Below are 26,219 nucleotides of genomic sequence, written 5' to 3'. Positions count from 1 at the left end.
GCAAACTCCAGACGTGCTTTCAGATGGTACTTTTTGAGTAACGGCTTCTTTCTTGCCACCCTCCCATACAGGCCAGTTTTATGCAGAGCTCTTGATATGGTTGACTGGTGCACCATTACTCCACCCTCAGCCACTGAACTCTGTAGTTCCTTCAAAGTGATTGTTGGCCTCTCTGTGGCTTCTCTCACAAGTCTCCTTCTTGTTTGAGCACTGAGTTTTGAGGGATAGCCTTTTCTTGGCAGTGCCTGGGTGGTGTGATGCATCTTCCACTTCCTAATTATTGATTCAACTGTGCTCACTGGGATATCCAAACACTTGGATATTAATTTGTACCCTTTCCCTAATCTATGCATTTGTATTACTTTATCTCTAACTTCTGTAGAATGCTCTTTGGTCTTCATTTTCCTTCAGATTCACAGCCTTACCACTGATCCTTCAACAGTGGGGTTTTTATCCAGAAAATGTGACAGCAACTTTAATGGTTCACAGGTGGAGGCCAATGGTAATGTAATTGTGTCCTCGTTTGGGCAATTTCTTTCACCGGTGCAAACTGGGAGCTTCCACAGTACAGGGGTTGAATACTTATGAAAGCAAGATATTTCAGATTTTTATTTTTCTTAAAAATATTTCCCAACATAAAACCAATGTCACCTTACAATAATTGATTCTGAATTTCAGTGTTTAAAAATAAAATATCAAACAGAACGAAATTTCAATGTACCATTTGTAATTCAGTAATATGAGAGAATTGGTCAGGGGTCTGAATACTTTTGCAAGCCACTGTATATGTATGTGTATAATTTTAATTAGTTTCCAATTTGTGAATAAATCCTTAATACACACCTGGCCTTCTTGGATATAGCATTTTGAATTATACCCACAACCACTGGGCTTTTTTAATTCTTTGCAGGCGTATAGAATCTGTAGCCTTTTTTTGATTGTAAGTCAAAATGCACAGTTACCTGGTCTGCAGCTACTCGAATACATGCAAACAATACATCCAAACTTCTTGAAAAATAATGTAATGTTGAGCCACTTTACACTGTGTGTTTCTAACTACACTACAATTACACTGTATGTCATGTGTGGTTACATAATAATTACACTGTAAATACACAACCACATGTAAAAAATACAGTGTAATTGCAAAAGACAGCAGCAACTGCCAACATTTTTCAATTTGGAATAAAGTTGGTTGTTGCATTACAACCACCTTATGTGTAATTCCTCGGTTATTACAGTTGAATTGCATTAAAGTTATGGACACTGAATATAAAGTATTACCAGCATTTTTATACAGACAAGTTCAATGTATTGCAGTCAGTTATTCCAAGAAATCAGCCTCTATAAAACAGTGTAAACTTAAAACTTTGTGTAGTTCTTATATTTCCACAATTGTTGCTAAAAATAAATGTGAATTACATTTCACATTTAAAGAATCCATTACGAAATGGGATTTTAACATTCTCTTGAGGAATTATCACAAGGATTCTCAATGGTGATAAGTCACTTTTTCATTCATTACATTTCTGCTATTAATAAAAGCTACAGATGTGCATGTGAGACTTGTCAAGTATTAAGATGACACAGCTTGGAAGTCTCACATTTTGAAATGCTTGAGGCATGATGTATGTTTTATGAAGTTATTTCTGTATGTGGGTCTATGGACATCCTTTGGGTAGATAACTACAGTCAGCTGGCCTGATTGTGTGGAGTTTTGCTACAGGCTCCATTCATTTGTTATGCTTGTTATATTAGGGTTGACATATTTTCAAAGACATTTAAGTTCTTGAAAGTATAAGTAACAACCTAAAAGAAAGGATGTTGTAACCTCAGTCTTTAAATACATTTAAATATTGTTAATTTTATTAAATGGTACATTTAATAAAACAAAGACTTTCTTAATATCTAACTTCAAAATGATGTCTAATTTATTAAAATAATGATGCACATGGGTCATTTAAGAATGGCTATGCTTTGATTGTTTCTCAGTAGAGGTAAGTATTTTTTTTTTGTTATTAAGTTAAAGAAAACTGTCACGTACGGGACCTAATTATGACTAGGACAGTTCTAAAAGTACCATGGGGAAAAGGAAAGAAAAAAATGGCTTTGAAAGAAGTGTTTTAGGTCATTAAAGGAAAGTTGAGTGTTATAAATGAAATGGATGTTTCTTCCTAAGAACCTTGGGGAACCCCTTTCACTACACCAGGGCAGATTTTTATTATTTTTTTTATTAAAAAATATATATTTTGAATGATATTCATGCAAATCTCTGGTTTAATCCCTACCACCGCTATAGAGACATCTTAAGTGGTTAAATTAAAAGGCAGTGCTTTTTTTTCATAAAATCTTGTCTGAGTTTAAAAAATAATAATAATAATAATAATAATAATAATAATAATAATAATAATAATAATAATAATAATAATAAAGTGGTAAATTGAAATTGAACAAAACTATAGTTGGGAATAAATTAATGTGCAGGTATTGTATGCTAATCAGTTGGCATGAGCACTCTAAACACTAAGTACATGGCTCTTTTCTATCAACAATGTAAACACCTTGCAGACTTGTCACATTGAATCAGTGGCATTCTGACTGCCAATGTTGTTATGACAGACGTTTTAAATTTGTTGTACAGTCGGAATGGATTAATCACAACATTTTTCAAGGTTTTTAGAATTTTACTGCAAGCAACACGTAATACCAATACCATACATTCTCAGCAGCATGTCCCTTCTTATATTGATAGTACATTGCTGGTGGTACTCATTAATGTGACTGAATAGTGAACAATGGTCCTGCTGAAATTTAACTAGATTATTTGAAAAGGGGTACAGGGCCTACAAAGTTTGAAAACCACTGCTGTGGGCAAAGTGACAGGAGGAATTTAACAAATTTTTCAGTTGTATTTCACTAATATTATTCCCTGTAAATGGTGGAAAACAAGTCTTTTTATAATTATATCAGCTATAAAAGGTCAGCCAACACTGTATTGTTTTTTTTTTGGGTTAAACAAACCAACCTGTAAACTCAAATTGGATTATATATATATATATATATATATATAATATATATATATATATATATATAGATATATATTATACCACACACACCACAGGGCATAAAAAAATCAGAGGCCCTTGTCCATGCACTGCAGCTAAGCAATTGTGTAAGAGAGCATAAATATAATATTTATTTGTATGATTGTAACCGAGGCCCATCCGGGTGGGTGCCTCACGGAGCTCGATCCTTGATATATATATATATATATATATATATATATATATATATATATATATATATATATATATATATATATATATATATATATGTGTGTGTGTGTGTGTGTGTTTGTGTGTGGGACTTTAACGCCCGTTAAGTGTCTCACCGATTGGCAAGGTATTTTGCGAATTGTCCCTTCTGAATAAAAAATGTTAATAGCATTATATCAGACTTTCACTGTTTCTGGCGCTAGACAGGTGACGAAGAGCCTTTCTCAGACTTAGTGAGAGAAACAAGAAAAAGTAAGGACAAGAACTCCAGCTGTCGTCTATAAGCCTATTTAACATTGTAAACTTTGGGTGTGACACTTGTATATCCTTGAGATTTATATATATATATATATATATATATATATATATATAATATATAATATATATAATAATATATATATATTTTGGTCTAGATTTACTGTTGTCTCTTGCAGCCCCTGAGAAAAATCTTAAAAATGTTATATTTATATTAACCTATATAAATCTAACAAAAAATAATTGTTTTATCAATCAATACAACAATATTTATTTTGAGTATCACCTTGTCATAGTGATCATCGTTTTGAAAAACTCTAAAGTACAAAAATTATTTGGTTGGTATATTAATGCTCATATTTCCCGCTAACTTTCTCTCAAGTCCTGCTCATTTTTTGGGCGAACGCATACTTTTTTTGACAGTAAAGTGTTCACAGACACAGACAAAAAAAAAAAAAAAAAACAACCCTGTAGCCTTCTCCCTCCTCTTGCACGCGAATAGAATGCCTGTAGTCTCCATGGTTACCACAGTACACAGGCTTGGAAAGCAGCTTTCTATGCTCCAAATCCCATGCCCAAGGCCACGGATGTACTGTTGTCTCTTGCAGCCCCTGAGAAAAAATATTTTAAATCTTTATATATTTACTCAAAAGTACTTTATACAGGCAAACCTTATTTGAAATTGACCTGTTACAAACATTAACATCTTATTCAACTTTATTGAAAATCACAGATTTAACTGCTGTTAATTAACACCACTAACATTTACTCAAAATGCGCAAGATAATCTCGGGAATGCGTGTGAGCGTGAGATAGCATGCTAATACGTGAGTCTCACGCCCAATGCGTAAGACTTGACATATCTGAAGTACTCTCTGAAGCAAATAACACTTGTCAGTTGAATTTTTTTATAAGGTTTCCTGAAAATTAAATTTAAAAAATCAAATATGGTCTTGTGTTTTCATTTTTCCGTTTTTTCGTTCACAATTAGAAAATTGAAAAATTGGAATTTTCTTTTTTTTTTTTTTTTTTTTTTAACTCCAGTTAAAAAAAAATGGAAAATAAAACAACGGTGTAACTTTAAAATACTTCCTATTTGTGTCATGAAAGGGTCATAGTCAGCCTGTACTATGACAGTGGGGGAGAACTGCAGACATGTGGCAAACAAAAAACAAATAAAATAAATGTACACAAAGTTTTTAATTTGTTGTTATATTTTTATTGTTCTTATTATTTCAAGTATTTTTAATTATCATTTATTTAAATATTTAAAATGGTGCGCATGTGCAAACATATTACTGTACTATTCAGTACAGTATTCATTTTCCAGACTCAGAACCCACATTTACTTAAAGCACAACAATGCTGAAGTTGGCTTCTTATTCGCATACCACAAATGTAACACAAATTGAATAAGTAACTTGGCTATTTCAGGATTAAAGCACTGTATTCCCTCAGTGCACCCAGGGACTGTGGCTTTTTTGTCTGCACCGGCTCATCTGCAGAATGACAGCAGTTAATGTCTTGATATGATAATGATTGACTGGGAGGAATGTGGCTGCAAATCATTTTCCAATCGATCAATCATTCAACCTACTGTTTAAAAGAGAGGTGATCCTCAATAACAAAGGGCAACAGGTAGGAACCAGGTACACACAGAAACGTCACGGTGTGTTTTGATGGACTTGCAGAAAATAACTTGATTATGGGATTTTGCAGACTCAAACTTAGAAAATACTGTCTTGATCAAGAGAATAATTCTTAAATCACAGCTCAGCTCTAATACTGGCTTTTAGAGAGAGCTGTTTAAAGTATTGAAAGCTTACTGAGATTGACCGACAAATCCTCAGTTTCATGCCTGAGATGCTGCATCATAGTAGTACTTTATAACACAGCAGTAACCTGCAAAGGACATTAAAGGGCAAGGGTTCATTGATGAAAAATTGAATTTTTCAAGCATCACAATATTTTTATGACTGAGAAACAGGGCACGTTTTGGGCATAAGTGTAAGTGTCAATAACGCCCCTTTTATCTTTCACATATTTATTTGTCACGTGTATGTTTTATTTTTATAGTTGTACATTTAGATTTGATTAGTGCACATTTTGTATATTATTGATTTAACACTTTGTAATTGATTTATCACTTTTTAGTAGCTTCTCAACCCTGTTCACTTTTTATGCCTTGTTGAGTATTGACTAATTGAATAATTGATAACTTTATGCACCTAAATATAAATAACACATCTCTTGCAAACTGGATAGCCATCCTGGGGGTTTGTGTCCGTCTGTCCGTGCAGGAGTGGGAACACAGGTAGTGTTTGGAATGGACAGTAAAACAGAGAGAAGTGAAAGGAGCCTGGACATTTCTGAGTGAGTGAATTAAGAGTTTTAGCATCTTGTCAGTAAAAAATAAATACTACTGGGGACAACTTTACCAAGTTTTCTCCGAAGCGTAGCAGCGTAACCTGCACAGACATAACTGAGTGCAGCATTTTCAGCACCCTGTCGCAGTTTACACAAACAAAACGAAAGTAGAAGCTAAAAAAATATCATTTATAAAATGATAATAATAATATGGGTTAGAATATACTACCACACAAAAACAGGTCTTGTGCATTACGGCGCAAAACTAACTCGAGACATATTATTGTGTGGTAATATATTCTGACCCACATATTATTCTCCATATACAGGGGCGCAACAAGAATTTTCCAAAGGGGGAGGGGGGCTCAGGTTACCTGCTAAGGTCCAGAAAATAAACCGCACACTCGCAGAGAGGTCCTCAATATAGCAAGACCCACAGAAAAAAAAAAAAAAAAAAAAATCACAAATACTATACAATCAAACTCGTTTTATCGTGGGCCTGATATTATACACAGGCAGCAATACATCCAGAAACACATAGAAATAGGTGGCTAATAATACAGTTAATCACAGTTTGAACTTAATAACGTTGGGACAAAACACTTTTATCCATCCTCTCACAACTGATTTGCATTTGCCAACTTTTAAATCACAAACAAAATAATCCAGTTGTTTAGCCCCACTTTTGACTCGATCAATAACTTTTAACTTTTCTTCTAAGACACTTTAAAAAGTTTTTTTTTTTTTTTTTTTAATGCAGTAATTATGTACTCAGGAGTAACTATAGTGTTGAGCTCAAAAGAAAATTCAACCGCCTAATCAAATGTTTGACTTTCTAATAGGGTTAATTACATTAGCGTTATTTTAATTTTTGTCATATTTAAGTGCAACTAGAAGTAAACCGTGCATTTTTCTAAATTTGGAAAACGTTGGTATCACCTACATACATAGTTTTAATTAGTTGGCCCAAGCCCCCTGAGCTCTGCTAACCCCTCACTGGCGCCTTCTACCACTCACAGCAGCAAAACTTGTTGACATGGTCTCAGAGGGAAGGAACTTCGACTGGACGCCTGTGAAAACCCGAAGCGCGTCTCTTAATCCAAACCAAATATTTTACATAACCACACCTTTATGGTAATAATTCAAAGAGGTGCGTCTTCTGGACACATTGCTCTAACCAATTATATAGTTTTGGAGAGTTTGGAGTTTGGTTTTGTTTTCAAAATGCCGGCACAAAATATTTAAACTATATATTTTTTTAATGTTCTGACTGTAGCATAATGAACTCTGTGTTTTTTTTAATGAAAATAAGTAAACCGCAAACGAAAATGAATGCGCCACAGACATGGTGCCGCGGCTAAGTCTGGAAATACCATTGCCACTTGTCATAAAACCATAAAAGTATTATACAATACAATCCACTCAGAAAAGTATGATTTTTTTGTGCCGAACGTAATTTGGGTGAATTGTACACTATAAATAAAGATGTTTTTATTATTATGATTGACAGTTTTCATTGTCTTTTGCGATATGTAGTGACTTGAGTGCTCTGTCAATGTAAAACCACTCAAACATACTTAAATATTTTAAGTCAGATGGGTAGTAGGCAAAAAGTTGTATTAAAAATATATATTTGTTTTGCAACTGATCATTACTGGGATACTTTTAAATCGATTTCAAAAAAACTGAATTCACGATTTGCACACACTGATGTCGATCACACTCTGTTCACCCACCCTACTTAAAGGGGAACAGTACTCAGATTAACAAGGCTCTCTAAATGCTCTGTATACATAACAAATGTGTCTCGCTGTGCCAATTTTGTTAAAAAGTCAAGTGTTAGGCATTGTTTTGGTCAGATTTCTGGGTCAGCTGGAAATGCAGGTCGGCGCCATATTAGAACCATTCTGGCGCCGCTGTTACATCATACTGTCGACAGCCACCCACGCCAGTGAACGCCAGCAGAGTGCATTGTGTCGGAATGCAAAGCTTTCAGGTGCAAAAATAAAAGGAAAAACAGTAAAAAAAAAAAAAAAAAAAAAAAAAAGAAAAAGCATTTTTGCGTGTTTAATCCTTTAAACCAACAGGGCAGGCATTACAAAACCATGACTACATAATATAGGAACAGGACATATGCTCATTAGAATACTATATGACTAGAGAGTGAGTCAATGGCAGGACATCACACAAAGCGTGACAGATAGAGCTCCAATACATTCCATCTTAATTTGTTTTAATGGTTTTTATACAATGTGTTGCTCAAGGAGAGGCTGAAAATGTGTCACAAGCTGTAGTTAACATGTTTTCTATTGAAATGGTTATAGATTAATTTGCATTACAGTTCTCCTTTAATGTAGTAATGCATTACAATTGGCTAGGGCTGTGCTCGAAGGTTCGTTCACTAGCCAGGAATTCGAAGACAGGTTTAAACCTTCGAAGGTTCATCAAGTTGCATTCACCCATTATATGTTTTTTCTCTTAAGATAAACCGTTTGACAACGTGTGAATGCTATTAAGCACTGTCACAAAGATGGCTGTAGTGGGCGACGTCAGACCAGAAATGAATACACAGCACTGCGAGTAAAATAATAAATTAATGCGCTGCTGTGCGGTTTATTATTACCAGAAAATAAAGCAGTTGTAAAAAACACTGACACAAAAACAGGACCCCGCACTTGCGGCCCAAATAATTAGCCAAACAAAATGAGTAGACACTAACAAAACAGGGTGGATGAACGCTACACAAAACAAGTACGGTGCTGGTCCTTCCAGCACTCATAGCAATTGATATAGTTTACTTTTCTCCTCTCTCTCTCCCCCGTTCTCCACTCTCGAACACACAACCCCAAGTGAGTGAAAACATGTTGCTTTTATGCAGCTGTACCGAGACTCGATTACTAATCAATCATTCAGTTGGAGTCGCGGTGCAACTGCACGTGAATTAATAAAGTGCAATTCCCCATGCTCGCATATTATAACTTTTTACTTGCACGTGAAGTGCTGTGCAATCCTCATGCCTAAATACAAATATACATTTTAAACACTCATATTACAGACCTGTTTATATTCCGTGTACAAATGACTATACACCAACATTAACACACAAAATACACACAGGGGCGGCCACAAGCACACATTCAATGTCACTCATTACATAAACAAAAGTTGTTGTATTAAAATCCGCTACCAAATCATTATACGTAGCAACTCAATATGGTGCCACTGCCATGTATGGAGCAGGGTATAGTATCCAAAGTAAAATATGTACTAAATACCTAGTGTAGAAGACAGTGTAAGAGAGATGCTATGGTAGAATATATTTGAAACATACCAAATATATGCTACCACTAAAAATTTTAGATTTGAAAACTGAACACCGTCTGCACCTCCCCTCTCCAGCTTGATTTATCCAGAGGCAAACCTTTAATTTCTTAATTCTCCATCTCGACAGCAAAGCATTGTATAGCGTAAGCTGTATTGAAAGAAATGTCCTGAAGCTTTGTTTTCCCTAAGTCTGCTGCAGTTGGTGCTGCTGCAATGCTAACTTACTGTATATATCACAAGCAGCCTCAATTACATGTAGATAAACACTGTGTATTTTTATTTTTATTTAAATTATAAAAACATGGTTACCGTTCTATATAATGTCTTTTTAAACTACATGTGAATGTTTTTTTCTATTTATATAGGTTACCTGTAAAATAGGATTTTCAATCAAATATAAGCAAGTAGCGTCACCAGTAAATTATGCAAATGAGTACCATCGAAGGATCGAACCTTCGAAGATCAAAATGTACCCTTCATTGCAGCTCTACAATTGGCAATCTAAATTATCAGGAGTTTGAGTCTCATCAGGAGACGAGAGATTTGCTCTCTATATCAGGAGTCTCCCGACCATATCAGGAGACTTGGCAGGAATGCAACAAAAGTAACGAAGCAACATTACTTTCCACTTCAGCATACTTTTTCCTGGCTCAGTAATTGATTTGCCTATGACACGTCCTAATCCTTAGCATTCTAGCTCATATCCTATAATCACAAGTGGGTGCATGAAGAGGAAAATTGTTATTTACCAGCCACAGTTCAATGCACCATATAATCAGATCTTTAGTCACTGTGTTCCACCACATAAAGAGATCTAGTTGGATTGCACTATGTAACACAATTTTTGTTCCTGGGTAGCAAGTGTTATTTCCTAATTGCTTATGCCTCAACAGTATAGAAAATGGCTATTATTCCCCACAAACTTTGCTTTTGTGACCAGGACAGTGATATTTCAAAATATCACTATTTCCAATGGGAAAATGGGCAAATGTGTGTCTTTTTGTTCACATAAAGTCAGAAAAAAACAACACATGAATCCAAATTAACATGTATTTATACTAAAGTAATACAAAGATGACCACAAAAGATTTAGAAGTGAGTAGTTTTTCGAGATTTACAATTACTGTATTTACAGTAGTTGTAGCAGTAGTTGAATGCAGCTAGGTATGGAGTAGTTCAGTGCAAGTACAAGCTAATGCAAGTACTGGTACAAGTGGGTGCCATATAGTCCAGCATGGCCAAGAGTCGTAGCGTTTACAGATGCTGTCTGAACAGGTGTGTCTTGAGGAGGCACCAGAAGGTGTGCAGGTCCTGATATCTGTAGGTGTCGTTCCACCACTGAAGGGCAAGGGTGGAGAAGGAGCGTGCTCTGGAAGCAGGGGGGGTACAACTAGTCTGCCTGAGGTGGTGGAGCGAAGAGTGCGAGAGGGGGTGTAGGGAGAAATAATAGTTTGTAAATAGGAGGGAGCAGAATGGTCAAGACAGTGATAAGCAAGTACAAGAGTTTTGAATTTTGGAGCCACTGCAGAGAGTGGTGTATTGTGGGAGAAAAGGGGAGGGGAGAAGACAAGGCAGGCAGCAGAGTTTTGGATGAGCTGGAGTGGATGGGTTGCAGAAGCAAGAAGGCCGGCCAGGAGGGAGTTACAGTAGTCAAGGCGGGACAGTACCAGGGCATGAACTAGGAACTGTGGAGTAATCGGTGAAGAAATGGCGAATTCTGCATATGTTGCTAAACAATAAACAAACAAAAACCTAACTCCCATTGGAGTACTAACTAAACCCATAACAGCTAAGCTGTTTCTCCATTTACATGACAACTGATAAACCTACAGCACACAATTGCTTGTTGCTTACAATACAACGCAGAGTTGTAAATATTCTTCAAACTTCTTCCTAGCACCCACACAGGACAGTTGTTCACACAGGATCAGCCATCCAACTGTCACACACGCAGAGAAAAAAACAGCTTTATGCTATGTGGCTGGCTAATTGATTGGTAATTTAACCAGTTATGCATCAGCCACATTCCAGGCAAGGACTTGTTATGGCAGGATAACTATCCTTGCAAACCAAAAACCTCACACCTGTGCACACACACACACACACTTTTTACCGCTACACTCCCTCACCTTGCATGCGCATATGTATATATATATATATATATATATATATATATATATATATATATATATATATATATATAGTGTAACAAGACTGCCTTCCCACTTTTGGAGCAGCAGTGCCAGCTCTGTTGTCTCCCTCTCCCTTGTTTGCCACGGGGCCAACCCCAGCTCTCTCTCCCATCTCTCATTCTGCTCTAACTGAGCAGCGGTGGGTTCCTGTTGATCCTAGCAATCAACTCTTCAATGCTTTCCATTCTCTCTCTGGGTCTTTAGGGGCGCCCACACACGCTGCCACCATATATAACAAGACTGTACCTCACCACGGTTTGATGGCCCTTTAAAGCAGGACCCAGGACACAGAAATGGAAGTTTATCAAGCGCTGACGCGCTATTTTTTAATAAACACAAAAATGAAATAAACACCTAGCTCCTTTTCGAGCACTAACTAAATAAACAGGACAGCTAAGTTGTTTACCTGTTTAAACAAAAATCAACCAAAACACACAAAAAGGCTTTACACAGTACCTTTTCTCTTTCAAAACAGTTAAAAACACCATCAACCAAGCCCTCCACACAGCAGCAGCCCTAAATAGACTGGCTGCGTTCCTTAAATACCCTGCACCTGGCTCTAATTTACAATGATCACCAGGTGCAGTGGATAATTAATAATAACACAATTCACAAAACAATCAATTACACGTTTTATGCAGGGAAGATATTAACCCCCTCCCTGCTGTGTTACACACTGTAACTCACAATATATTATAGCGACCCGGTCAGTTCAGGTCAGCAGGATTTTTGTTTTGTTTGTTGTCTGGATTCGTCTGGTCCTGTGCCTTCACGTTATCTGTATTATTCCGGGGAGGGACCATACCACTAGTTTCAGTACTGTGGGCATGTGTGTGTGTCAGCCGCTGTTGTGTGCGGACCATGTCATCCAGAGCCCTTGCTCTGCCCCCACATGAGAATAGTGTCCGCTTTCTTCTGTGTGTGTGTTGGGACTGACAGAGAGCCGAAGCCTGTGTGTGTGTGTGTGGGAACTGACAGAAAGACGGAGCCTGTTTGTGTGTGGAATAGAGCAAGCGAAAAAGTGAGCATGTTTTTAGGATAGACAGGAGGAAGGATTTATTTTGAAATTGGAGAAGGAATCTATGAAAAAGACTTAGGAGTTTTTGTTGACTCAGAAATGTCTTCATCTAGGCAATGTGGGGAAGCTATAAAAAAGGCTAACAAGATACTCGGATACATTGTGAAAAGTGTTGAATTTAAATCAAGGGAAGTAATGTTAAAACTGTACAATGCACTTGTAAGACCTCATCTTGAATATTGTGTGCAGTTCTGGTCACCTCGTTATAAAAAAGATATTGCTGCTCTAGAAAGAGTGCAAAGAAGAGCGACCAGAATTATTCCTGGTTTAAAAGGCATGTCATATGCAGACAGGCTAAAAGAATTGAATCTGTTCAGTCTTGAACAAAGAAGACTACGTGGCGACCTAATTCAAGCATTCAAAATTCTAAAAGGTATTGACAGTGTCGACCCAAGGGACTTTTTCAGCCTGAAAAAAGAAACAAGGACCAGGGGTCACAAATGGAGTTTAGAAAAAGGGGCATTCAGAACAGAAAATAGGAGACACTTTTTTACACAGAGAATTGTGAGGGTCTGGAATCAACTCCCCAGTAATGTTGTTGAAGCTGACACCCTGGGATCCTTCAAGAAGCTGCTTGATGAGATTTTGGGATCAATAAGCTACTAACAACCAAACGAGCAAGATGGGCCGAATGGCCTCCTCTCGTTTGTAAACTTTCTTATGTTCTTATGTTCTTATTGTTTTTTGTGGTGTGGTCCTGACCAAAATACTGACCCTGCTTAATTTAGGGATGTAATAGGTTAAATGGTTAATCGATAAATAAATCCTACCGTTTTTACATAACAGTTAATGCATAATAGAAGATTTGTCCAGTGTTTTGTGGTTTAAATGTAAATATCCAACAAAACTAGTGCTCTTTACGCACTGCCTCTGAACTCTACAACTCCTCTTCCTGTAACTTTTTTTGATTTGGCAACATGTGACATCGGGTTAGGCATGATTAGTCAACTGAAAACTCATCTTTAAAAACTAGTCTCAAGTGGTCGCTTTCTGGTGTTTGTACGCGGAGCACAGCAGCTGGCGTCAAAATAAAAACAAGTGAGGAGTGTAAAGATGGAGCAGTCAAAACAAAGTTATTTGTCAAATACCTGCAAAATAAAAATAAAAACATTTTAGTTTCAGAAGCAGGTATGTTAATGTATTATTATTGTTGTCCCTTTTTTAACTCGGTTGTACTCCAAAAGAGTCCCTCGCCCAGCCTGCCTTTGTCTGAAAGTTCTGAACTGGTTACCTAGCAACCATGCTGCCATGTCAGCGGGATGCACTTCTGTAGTCTCTGTGATTTCTGTTGTGAAGGGAGTTCAAGAAGTTGCTTTATAAATATCAAACAATTGACAATTGTCTGAAGAAAAGTGTTGGAAACAGGAGCATTGAAGGGGAATCGAGTGGCACTGCAATAAAAAGAAGTGCCGACAAGAATGACCCGATCAGCAGTACAAAAAAAAAAAAAAAAGAACCCAAAAAGCTTGTGCTAAATGGCTTGCCATGGTTTCCTGGCAGATATTTTTGATCGCTTAAATATTCTTAACACATCATTCCAAAGACGAGATATATTTGTCTTTTCTCTCACTGACGAAATCGAAAGCTGGATCAAGAAGCTGTCCTTGTGGTATGATTGCATAAACCGAGGCAGCCTAGAAGCAACTTTTTTTTTTTTTTTTTTTTACTGTTGGCTCTAAAAAATATTGCGTAGTCATTTTTGTTGCTAGAACTAGGGGGACACAGTGCAGCAAATTTTAAGAACCTCTGCTCTATGATAACATGTGACATTTTTGTTCATCTTTGGTGAGTACAGTGGTTTTAATTTTTTTGTTTTTTTGTTGTTGTGGGCCCGGTTTCTTAAAGTCAAGCAACAGAAAAAAGAAAAAAAAAGTATTTTACATACTTGAAATATTATTTGTTGATTGCTAAGCTAAGTTTATGTGATGTTGTAGCAGGGCAGGAGCCCAGCACATGAAGAGTGGGCTTTGTGTATATATTGTAAATAGGATTCCGTAAAATGTGTGTAATTGTTATAAATGATTAATGAAGTATCTGACGCTCCTGGGATAGCCTGCCTGCTGTTTGTGATGGCCAGCTGTGGATAATCAGCAGGTAGGTATGTTCCAGCACGGTGCCAGGTATAAAGAGGTCCTGTTTGTTCACCTCGGGGCTGAACATCGTCCATGTTACCAGGACATGGAGACCTAGCTGTGTAATCTTGATCACCGAGAGAGTGACCCAGGATCAGAAACGAAACCGCCGATGGCCCTGCTAGTAGTCAGAGTTAAAGTTTGGGCATAATTGAACAGAGAACATTAGTTCAGGGATTGTAGATCCCACTAATGTATAGTGAGTGAGGTGTATAAAGCAGGACCTCCTTACTTAAGGCAGGGGTGTCAAACTCCAGTCCTCGAGGGCCACAAGGTCTTCTGGTTTTCATTCCAACTTGAGCTCTCAATTAACATAATTGTATGTACTTGAACTTGTATAACATATGTACTCTCTCACACTTCCCTCTCTACCCCCAAATCCCAGCCTCCTGTATGATGACTGGAGTGGATTTTCGAGCAGCCTGGAGGAGTCTTTGTCGATCAGTGTAGCAAAGTCATTGAAATATCATAGTGCGTGGTCACATGCATATACTCGATGCGCTCTAATTAACTCCAGAAAAGGGTCGTCACCAGAGGACTTGGTCAGATACCAATGCAGAATTTTCTGCTGAAGAAAGTGGATGGGGTCATGGCCGTCAGCCTCTTCACGAAGCCCCACTAGTCTGACGTTACAGCGACAATTTCTGTCCTCTAGGACTGCCATCTTATCCTGCATAGCAAAGCATTAATACAAGCATTGCATGGATTGATTTTGTCTTTCCATTGTCGAAGATCAGCTCTGGTGATATCCTGCCTGGCAGTTATCTGTTTCAAAGAGGAAGCAATATCAGCAACCTCTTATTTAAGAGCATTGAGGATATTAGCTGTTTCGGTTATATTTCGAATCACAGGCCGCAAATCCACATCAATTGCTTATTGAACTCATCCACGGAAAGTGCATGCAACCTTTACCAAGCGTACGTCTCAATCACCGGGGCCCAGTGATCTCTTCACACGCTTTCACTCTGGTGTGGATTTAGGGGAAGCAATGGGTCCCTTGCATGAAGCAGCCATCCAAAAATGTTATGTAAACAATTGTTCATATAAAAAAAAAAAAATCAAAAAATAATATAATGAGCATAAGTTCAATTATAAATGAAATAGCAAAGTGGTGACAGGAGCTTTATCAGCAAGCAGCCATCCCAGCAGTAAGGTCATGTAATTTAATTCAAAAGAATGGAAACAAAGTAGCTGCAGGGAGCTGAGTTGTCATTGTTGATGATGCTAGTGTTGAATGGTGGTTATGATGTCATCAGTCCCAATTAGAGAAAATGGCGACAGCTTACATGTGGCCCAGTTCCAAAAAAACAATTTTCCATTAAAAAACTAAAAACCTGCATATTGGAACACACATCATTATGCAGTTCTAAATAATAATTTGTACACTCTAAACACAACTAAACAATAATATTTTTGCACATTGTTCAACCTTTCAATCAATCAATCAACCTTTAATTTAATATAGCGCTTGGCAAAAAAAGCAATGGCTCAAAGCTCTTCACATGGCTTAAAGAGAAAATACAAGCAGGAAATACAATAATCACAGTAAATGAAAATATATGAGCATGAGATTAAATGCATAAATAGATAAAACAGAAGCAAATAAAAACAAGATCAATAAAACAATAAGAATGCAATGACATTAAATGCAAAAATAAGTAGCTAAAACATATCAATAAAAACAGGATCAGTAAAACAATAAAAAACATAGAAAGAAAACAATTATTTAAAACAATTAAACATAAAAAGAAAACAATTATTTTAAGATTATAAAAATGTGTCTTCAGTCTTATTTTAAAAGCTGCAACCGTTGGTGCTTCCCTTACAGAAATGGGTAGATCGTTCCATAATTTAAGGCCCCTGTAACTGAAAGCTCTGACACCAATACTAGTTTTTAACTTTTTTGGAATAGTGAGCAGCCCAGCATCCTGGGATCGGAGAGGCTGTCTAGGAACATATGGAATTATAAGATCATTCAGGTAAGAGGGAGCCAGATCATGTAAACCTTTGTAGGTTATAAGCAGACACTTAAAATCAGCCCAAAACTGAACTGGAAGCCAATGTAGGGCTGCCAATATCGATGTAAAACTTTCTTGTTTTAGTTAAAATCCTGGCAGCAGCATTTTGTACGTTGCAATCGAGATAAAACTTGACTTGGAATGCCAGACAATAGACAATTACAATAATCAATTCTAGATGTTACAAAAGCATGGATCAGTCTCTGCGTCTTGTAGAGAAAAAAAAAATGTATTTTTTTGGAAATATTTTTAAGATGACAGAAAGACACTTTAGTTACTCTCCTAATATGAGGTTTGAAAGAAAACTGGGTCAAATTACACCATTTTGATTTTCTATATACTACTAACAAAAATAAATAAATCTGTGTAAGTCTACACATTTTTTCCTAAAAACAACAGAAATATATAAATATATGTAGTTTCTTACTAATATATATATATATATATATATATATACATATAGACTATATATATATATATATGTTATATATTAGATAATATCAACAAAATGGTAATTTGGTAAAGATGGTTGTAAAAACATTATGCTATAATTGTCTATTAAAATTATTTTAGTTAACAATATTCAATTTAATGCAAATTACAATTTATTCTTACCATAAGCTTACTTTCTTTTTATTTTTTTATTTTCACCAAAACAAATGTAAATTTATCTTATTACACATTTTATCTATATCGTTACTGTTCAAAAGCAAAAATAAATAAATAATTCTGGTTGGCTTTGTACAGCATTGCATATAAATGATAGAAAGTAACTACCATTTTTATCTTGTCTTTGGTCTACAAAGAAGATGTCTTTTGACTGCCTTCAAAAAAAAAAAAAAAATATATATATATATATATATATATATATATATAGTGACAACTCTGGAAAGGTTTGGTGTGTTTGTCACTTCTCCGGACCTTTTACACTGTCCTCTAGCAAAAAAAAAGAAAGTCAAACTTCCAGGAATGCAAGTTAAACAGGATGGTACCTGTGTGTTTATTATTTACAATACTTCAAAACACCCAAAATAAACAAACAAAAGCCTAACTCCTTAATAGAGTACTAACTATAACAGAAAGATTCCCTAACTAACTGTCCGGGCAGCAAAGCTGCTTACCGGCTCCAAATACCAGGACTTTTTTCCAGCTCACTCTTTCACTCTTTCACTCTCTCACTCTCTCACTCTCTCACTCTCCAACTCTCCAACTCTCCAACTCTCCAATTCTCTAACTCTCCTCTACCAACAGGTTGACCCTGCCCTTTTTAAAAGGCTCCCAATTGTTTAACTGATGGCAGCTGTTCAATCAATTACACAATCACCTTGTCTAAGTATGCCATCTAACATGGCCTCCTGGGAATTGAAGTCCTGCTGCGCCAGATCGGCAGGACTACATTTCCTTAAAGTGGGTACAGACTGTGCATAATCCGTGGCCCAAAATATCGGCCCTCGACCACAATGCCCCACACTTCATTACAATATATATATATATATATATATATATATATATATATATATATATATATATATATCGATTATAGAAGTTAATAGGATCCCCATAAATTCATCTTCAATTCTCCCCATGGAATTTAGGATTTTATTTTTTATCTATATTTATTTTAACCTTTTTTTCTTTTCTTCGAAAAAGAAATACAAGTACTATTGCTTTAACAACTGCTGGCTGTGTTGCTTGTGCTCTGCTTTTTTTTTTTTAATTCTAGAAGCTTCTCTCAGTGTTCTATCTAAAAAGATACATTTTCTTTTGGTTAGGCCACTGCTTGTGTGCTGGAGTTCTGTTTTAAAGTGTGGCTTAATAAGAGAGAGGTTACATACATATTCAGTCTTTCTTCTGTTAATCTTGTGTGCAAATAGTTTTTTTTATGTGATTCAAGTGGGAGAATGCCTGTTCACACATATAGGAGGAGATAAACATCATTGTGAGGAAAACAGACATTCTGCATTGTGCCATATGGAAGTGGAAGTTCATTCCTAGTTTACAGAATAAGGTTATCTTCCCGCTCCAATTTCTTCAAATCAGTCCATTTGTGCAGTTTTGCTATTTCTGCGCATTTCTGAAAAAGGCTTTCCAGATTTGAATTTAGTGTGCAAAACTTTTCAATCCAAATGTCTGACTCCTTGAATTTGGCAACTTCCAGCGCCAAATCTCAGTTTGAAATGCCAGGAATCACCATCAAGCCCAGTGCTTCCATACAAGTTTCATGGGGACAGATCATAAACAAATCATGTCTTTACTTTTTTTAAGCAGGCAGCAAAGCGAGCTAAAACTTTGCCACGGAAAAGCCAACGTACATTGTTGTGCATCAAAAGTCCTGGATACTCGCAATCCACTTCTTCCAGCAGAGACTGGAATTGACAGTGACTGGGGGCTTGGGCAGTTGACAAACCACACTACCAATGCCATTGCATCACAAAGTTCTAGTCCACACAACCGGGCACACAGTGCTTCCTGGTGTATAATACAGTGAAAGCTTATAACGGGGCGTTTCTGTTGTTCTGACGAAAGAGCAATGAATCCCTTGTGTATAGCATCATGCTGAGTGCACTGTTAGTGCACACTGAACCAAGCTTCCCTAACTTTATCTGCTTCTCGTTGATAAAATCCATCACAGCTTTAAGTAAGTTTCTAAAATTGCATTGATGTACTGTATCGTTTTGGAATTCTTCTTTAAAACAACTCACCTCTTTAATATAACATGCGTATTGAACATCTGCAGTCTGCATTGTATGAGTGACATTCCCATTAAGCCAATCACAGCGCAGAGGTAGTAAAATAGCCAATCAAATAGCACACAAGCTCTGTTTCCTCGTTCACACAGCACATATAATTTTGATTAGCATAGCGAAGCAAAGGATTGTTTTAAAACATTTTTTTTTTTACTTTGTGTAAAATTTAAAATCAGTAGCCAAAAAGTAGTTGGAGATGTCACGAAAGCAAAAGTTGAGGCGGTACAGCAGATTCCAAAATCGTTAGCCAGATGATTATTTGTTTAATTAGTTATTTTGAAATATTACTACATACAACATCACTATGAAACGCTGCACAAAGCAATGTATTTTGAGTTTTTTACTTCAAGAAGCCATGGAAAGTGCAGAAATACCTTGGAAAAAACTAACTGGGATTAAAACAGAGGGTGCACCATATATGACTGGACAAAAGAGTGGACTGGCTAGCAGAGTGCTGGAAAAAATTAAAGAAAGAGATGCAGAAGTACCCATTTTCTAGCACTGCATTCTGCATTAACAGGCATATGTGGAAAAGTTGCAGAATTAGAAGACTTAATGAGCACTGTTATCAAGTGTGCCAGAAACAAAGTGCCAAGTGTCTAGACAGAAATCATAAAAAGGTAAATTTCAGTACTGTTTACTACTTCACATTTTCACCACTTAGTTTTTTTTTTTTCAGTGCTGTTATAAACTTTGTATTTTAGAATTAGCATTATATACTCTGACATCTTTTTTTTTACTGTTTGAGATTTTTATTGAAAGGCAGGATTTTAGAGGAAAAGCGAGCGCTAAGACCAAAGGAAGAAGCAGAGGGCAGGAGGAATGTCGCTGACCAGAAGGCCGGAGCAAGCGCGCGAACGTGGTGAACGAGTGAACAAGCATGGTGTGAGAAGCGTAGAGATGGTACCTTGTTGACATGCAGCTGGACAGTGACGACGTGGATCAGCTCGAGAGCTACATGGGTCCTGTGCTGTGTCGCGAATAGGATGACCAGATAGCATGAGTGAAAAATCGGGACACTTTCAGTTGGTGAGGGGAGGAAAGAAACCTTGTGAACTTCTGTACAGTGCAAGTGATGCAAACTATGTATCTTTCTTCTATAGATAGGTTTTTTTTTATTCCTTCACCTTCCTGTGTGCATTGCACTTAAGCAAAAACAAAAATCACTTTCTTGTTTACTGTTCAGATGACAAATGTTTTAATCACCCTATTAGTGCGTCTGTACTGGCTTTTCTGTGACCCGCTGTACTGTACATAGCAGGTGGGACAAAGTCAGTGCTGCATTACTTTGATTTAGGTTGCTAAAATCTAGTTTTCAGCATTAAAATACCAAAAATGGGTGACAAAGCCAAAGAAGCAAAGTATATTTCAGCTGAGGATCGTGTCAAGGCTTTTTCCAAAGAAACTACATGCAGAAGGAGGTAACTGTTTTGCACATCTTGTAATGTGACAAAGAAAATACAATCGATCGCTATAATTTCAGAACATACATTAAACAAAAGGCTACTACAACAAAAGGCTGCTCAAAGATCGGATAATTGACTCTACTGTAATAGAAAATAGACCACATTGTAAATGTTTATCACTTACCATATACTTCCCATCTCAGCATAATTCTGTGTGCCATTAAAAAAAGTTTACAATATCAAAAACATTAACTACAGACCATCGCTCTGACAAAATATATGATTGGCCTGAGCGCTTCCTGCTGTTTTGAATTTTCTGCTCCCTTGTTCTACCTGGTGGCAGGCCTAATGAAATGCAGCTGAAGTAGGACTGGAAAGCTGCGTCATTTTTGCATTGTCGCACTGCAACATTTTTGCATTGTTACACTGCGACAGTATTGCAACAGTTCCTCATTTTTCTTGTTGCTGTTGTTTAGTCTGCATTTCAAAATACCAATTTCAAAATGCAATCTTGATTAATTACATATATTCACACTCAATCACCCTTTAAATTGTATTTCAGCTTGTTTTGCGAATTAGTTAAGTGAAGTCAAATACATGCAACATTTTTTTATTTTTTTTATTTTGCACTTGTAGGTGGACTTGCATAATTAGTCAGAACTCAAAAACTGAGAAAAAAAACACTTGCTATCAAAACAAAAATTGCTAAAGATGTTTTCTTTCTCACTTTCTTTCTTTAAATCTCACTTGCAGGCACATCTTTTTTCTCAAGGTAGAATTGAGGGGAAAAAATCACACATTTTAAAGACCTAAAGTCTGTACATATTAACTTAGATGTTTTTTTGTTGAACATGGAAAACAAACAATTAACACAATATAAGATGCAAGTACTTACAGTTTAGTACACTGTTAGTTTTGCAGAAAAAGTGGCAGAGAAGGTATAAGAAACTGATAACTGCAAGATTGCATGCAATAAGTGCTGACGGCAGAAATCAGCCGAACCAAAGAGTGTGCAAAAAACAGTTTAACAGCTGAAGAAACTACAATCACCCAGTGCTGGAAGGACCGATACACCCAAGATAGCATAGTTTACACATAGTGTGAGAACACAAAACAACAAAAGAACACACCAAGATAGCATAGTTTAGGTGTAGTGTGAGAACACAAAAGAACAAGTACAAAACATAAACACAAATCAAGCCAGAATCAGTTTACTTTCTGCAATAACAAACTTTAGATCACTTTAGCACACGGCACATAATTTTCTCTGCATGAGACCCTCCGCAGGTGATGCTCACAAGGTTTTGTCCTATGGGGACTGGACCTACAAAGGAAAAACCTGGATGCAAATGGGTAACAAAGATTTTCTTTCTGTATGCATTTTTTAATCTGCTTTGCTCTGTATTGGGAAAACGATTACCTACATATAATGAATAAACCAAACTAATACCTGAAGAAAAGGACTCTGCATTCCTTTGCATCTAGAAACAACTACTCACTACTTCGAGATCAAATTGGCTTTTGAAAATAGTGAATTTTACCCACCCTTCCTCCTACACTCTAAAATTAATCTTACAAACTGGAGTTGTCTGCATCTAATAGTTATTACTAAATTATATTCTAACCAAACTGTTCACCAGAAAAATACTGCCTCTTTTTGTGTCTCAGATGGTGGCAAGTGAATATAATCTTTCAAATATCTTGAAATGAGGATCTTAATTTCTTAAGGCTTTGTTATTAGATATTATACAATGTGCATATCACATATAACACAGTTTGGTTCAGCAGGTGGCATTATTTCCTTTTGTTGCAAACAGTAAAACAACCCACCAAACATTCTTTCCTCAAAGCATGCAACCTGAGAGGTACATATTTTTTCTGTGTTTTGTGTTTCGAGTTTTTATATCTTGTTGTTATTTGCAATGTAATCTTTATTTTGTTACTTAGAAGACATGTTGAGTAAATAGATGGACAAACTTAAACCTATAGTTCAATATTAGCACATTTGGATATCTAGGGATATGTGTAAGTTGTATTTCTTTTTTCTTCCCTGTTAAATTATGTTCTGTAATTAAGAAATTTAACTAAAAGTGTCTGTATGGCGTTAGAGAAAGGGAGTGAGGGGCTGATATATTTTTGATTAACGAATCCACAGTTTGTGCTACAAATCCATAGAAAACTGTTGATTTGTGAACGAAACCACAGTCAGCGAGTACCATTTTATTACGCAACAATCCCTTCAACAATTAGTTAATATTATAGTATTACACATTTCCCTCTCAGCTAATCAGGCTTCCTGACTTCAAATATATTATTCACAAATCACAGATTTAATATACTTTGTTTTAACATACACCATATTCAGGTGTGTATACAGGTGTATATTCAGGTCTACACACAGGACTTTACCTTCACTCAGACAGCTTTTGTCTTTTGCCAGTCAATCAGTGTTCTTCGGTAGCTATGGCATTCTGGGCATTCACTTTTTTTATGCTTACCTTACATTCCAGGGTAACATTCAGGGTCTTATGTATCTCCCTTCTGTAATTTCAAAATAAATATCCATCAATTACAGAGATGTTAGATTTAAACTCAACTTTTGCATTTCTTTCCTGGCTTTTACCAGTGTTTAAACAAGCTTACAGCCAGTTACATTTTGCCTGAGTGCTTCTCGAAAACCGATTGCTGGCAATGATATTTAGGGCTTCATCTATTTTAGGTTTGGCAAAGTGATCAATAACTTTACTCTGCATTCCCGGTCACATTGCTTTGTTTTTTGCATTTTTATTTTATTTGCATTTTAACCGTTATTCCACTTTTTATTATAACTGTTTGAACTAAACATAACAAAAGAGAAAACCAAATCCAGTTACCAATTTGAAAATGGATCAGAGATTTCTTTTAACCTGATTGGTCAGTACGAGGCCTTTACCCTCTGGTAAAGACCCTAAAATTTTTTCTTTCAAACTATGTTCTAAATCAATCCACCCGAAAACGTAAATACAGTATTCGTGCATTTGACCTTTTTCTGCTTGGTGAAAGACAATCTCCGTTCTTGTACACGCCTCTGAATGTTGTCTATAGATGTAGGCTAATTCTGCTTCCCTTTTGTCCTATATATCTCTTTAAATTAGGTAGAGTGGGTAAAGTAAAAAATTAAATAGAACAGTGTTTGCTGTCAGTGGCAACATAATAACCACAATAACAACTAATCTCCGATTTGAATGACGAGTTGAAGAAATCAAACAACTGTGTAGCATCAGAGTGGGTCATAATATCATTCTGTGTATGAAATTAACAGGATTTAAATCTACAGAGGGGGGTCCTAAGCCATTCTCTATGTGTGCTTGGTTTCTGTTCACAAACTCCCCCACTGACAAGGAATGCTTTTAAAAAGAATAGTAAACTAAACACTGGCAAGTGATTTATCTCCACCATCCCTTGGCGCCGCAAGCCAGACAGTTTTGGGTGCTTTAACACCTAGGACAGAGGATAGCGTCTACACACTCTGAGAATGTACAGGGAGCTACGGAGAGGCCGAACGGCAACACGGAAAACTCATAAATGCTGCCTTGAAAGGCGAAGTGGATATATTTCCTGTGCTCTGGACGAATGGGGATGTGAAAATACGAGTCCACTGTGATAAACCAGTCACCCGGCGGGACAGCCTGGGGTATGTGACGATGAGTCAGCTTCTGGAACCTCCTTTATTTCAAAAACTGGTTGAGGAAGTGCAAGTCCAGGATGGGGTGAAATCCGCTGTCCTTCTTCGGCACCAGAAAGTATTTTGAGTAGAACCCCCTCCCCATGAGAGGTGGGGTCAATGAGACGAATGGTGCGCTTGTTGTCATGATGCCACGAAAAAGCGGGGGGCACAAGTGAAACTGAAGCACGTAACCGTACTATATGGTTGCAAGTATCCAAACCTCTGAGGTGCAAGCATGCCAGTAATGCAGCTATTGTGCTGTAAACTGGGTCCGAGGCTGTAAGCCTTCAGGGGCCCTGACTGAGACGGCTACCTACCCTGTCCCTTGCCTGAGGTGAGGCCTAATGTCACCTAATGTCACCCACCGGGGCTGTGGGGACTGGCACCATCCCGGAGGTGTGTGCCAGCGACCTAACCCACGCCGGAGAGGGGGGGAGGGAGCAACGGACCTCGCTTTCTCGGATTTCCTCCACTGTTAGACTAAAGGTATGGCCTGGCGACATAGGCGCATCCAAGAGCGCAGCATCAGGCATAGCCACAGCTGTCTGCGTGCGACCACTAGGCCAGCCAGTCTCCGGCCCAGAGCCGGCCAGAGATCTGGAGCAACGTGCAACTCCGTGGCCACCGGCTCTGGGAGCAGGGGTGTCACGCAAAATGCCATCCATGTATGCAAACACCATACTGGATGTGATCACCAGATGGGTAATCTGAGCCCCCACCAAGTAAGCCATACAGTCATGTGTCTCCATAACCCTGCATTGTAGGTTCGAGAACATATGGTCCATGGGCAGACCTCTCACCGGTGGAGCCTTCACCAAGGCTGTGATGGTGGAGTCTACAAGGGGAAACCCTGCTAGATCCGGCTTCTCCGCCCTTTCCAGTGAGGCCAGTTGAGAACTGTACCTCAACTGCATAGGCGCTGTGGCTGGGCGGTCCCAAGAGGAGCGCACCTCCTCCATAAAGTCAGGGACGGCTAGGAAGGGCTGGGGGCGAGGAGCCACGTCATGTGGCCGAAAGATGGAGCGATATGGCTCTGCCGTTGTTGCCCATCGGATCTGCAGGTAAGGTGCTGCGCATCACATGAGCATGGGCATTGAAAACAATGGAACGCGCGTCCTCGTCCGAATAGTGCTGGGTCCTTCTGCTCTCCCTGTTCTCCCAAGTACAGCGTACAGCGACTCTCAGTGGTACTGAGGGTGAGGGCGGATCCACACGCGGGGCCAGTCCACGGCCAAAGCCGTCGGGGCCTGCTGCCTCTCCAAAAGCTCCATGATCCGATTGAGCTGAGCCTTCATGTCCATGATGTACTGCGGCTGCTGAGACTTCTTCACCCATTTCGCTATAGGCGACGGGGAGAGCTGTGGGTGGACATAGATGCCTGCGCACACAGGAATCCCCCTGGAGGGGCTTTGTGATGGCATTGAGAGGAGTGGCTGAGAAGGACTCACTACGGGGGATGAAGGTAGGAACCAGGACTGCATCGTAAAGGTACGGGTCGGATGGTACCAGTTCAGCGCATGTAGCACTGGGTTAGTACAGTAGTGTACAGTACTGTTGCTGCTCTCAAGGGGGCATCTGCTCAAGCAGCAACGTTGTTGTGCAGTAATGCAACAGGGTGGATCTGTAGATCAGGGCACCTGCAAGATCCAGTGGCCTCTTGATCAATTGCATAAGGTCTGTCGTTACAGGGAGAGCATAACAGCAGGGAATTTGTCTGGC

At 37.8% G+C, this 26,219-nt stretch overlaps 1 pseudogene; it reads right to left on the bottom strand.

Moving 5' to 3' along the window:
* The window catches only part of LOC121322361, a 153,102-nt pseudogene extending 127,121 nt beyond the window's left edge, over positions 1–25,981 (bottom strand).
* Between the last annotated feature and the right edge of the window lie 238 nt (positions 25,982–26,219).

This window comes from Polyodon spathula, chromosome 1 (assembly GCF_017654505.1).
Source record: "Polyodon spathula isolate WHYD16114869_AA chromosome 1, ASM1765450v1, whole genome shotgun sequence".
Classification (NCBI taxonomy): Eukaryota; Metazoa; Chordata; class Actinopteri; order Acipenseriformes; family Polyodontidae; genus Polyodon; species Polyodon spathula.
This window is presented reverse-complemented; position numbering and strand designations above follow the sequence as displayed.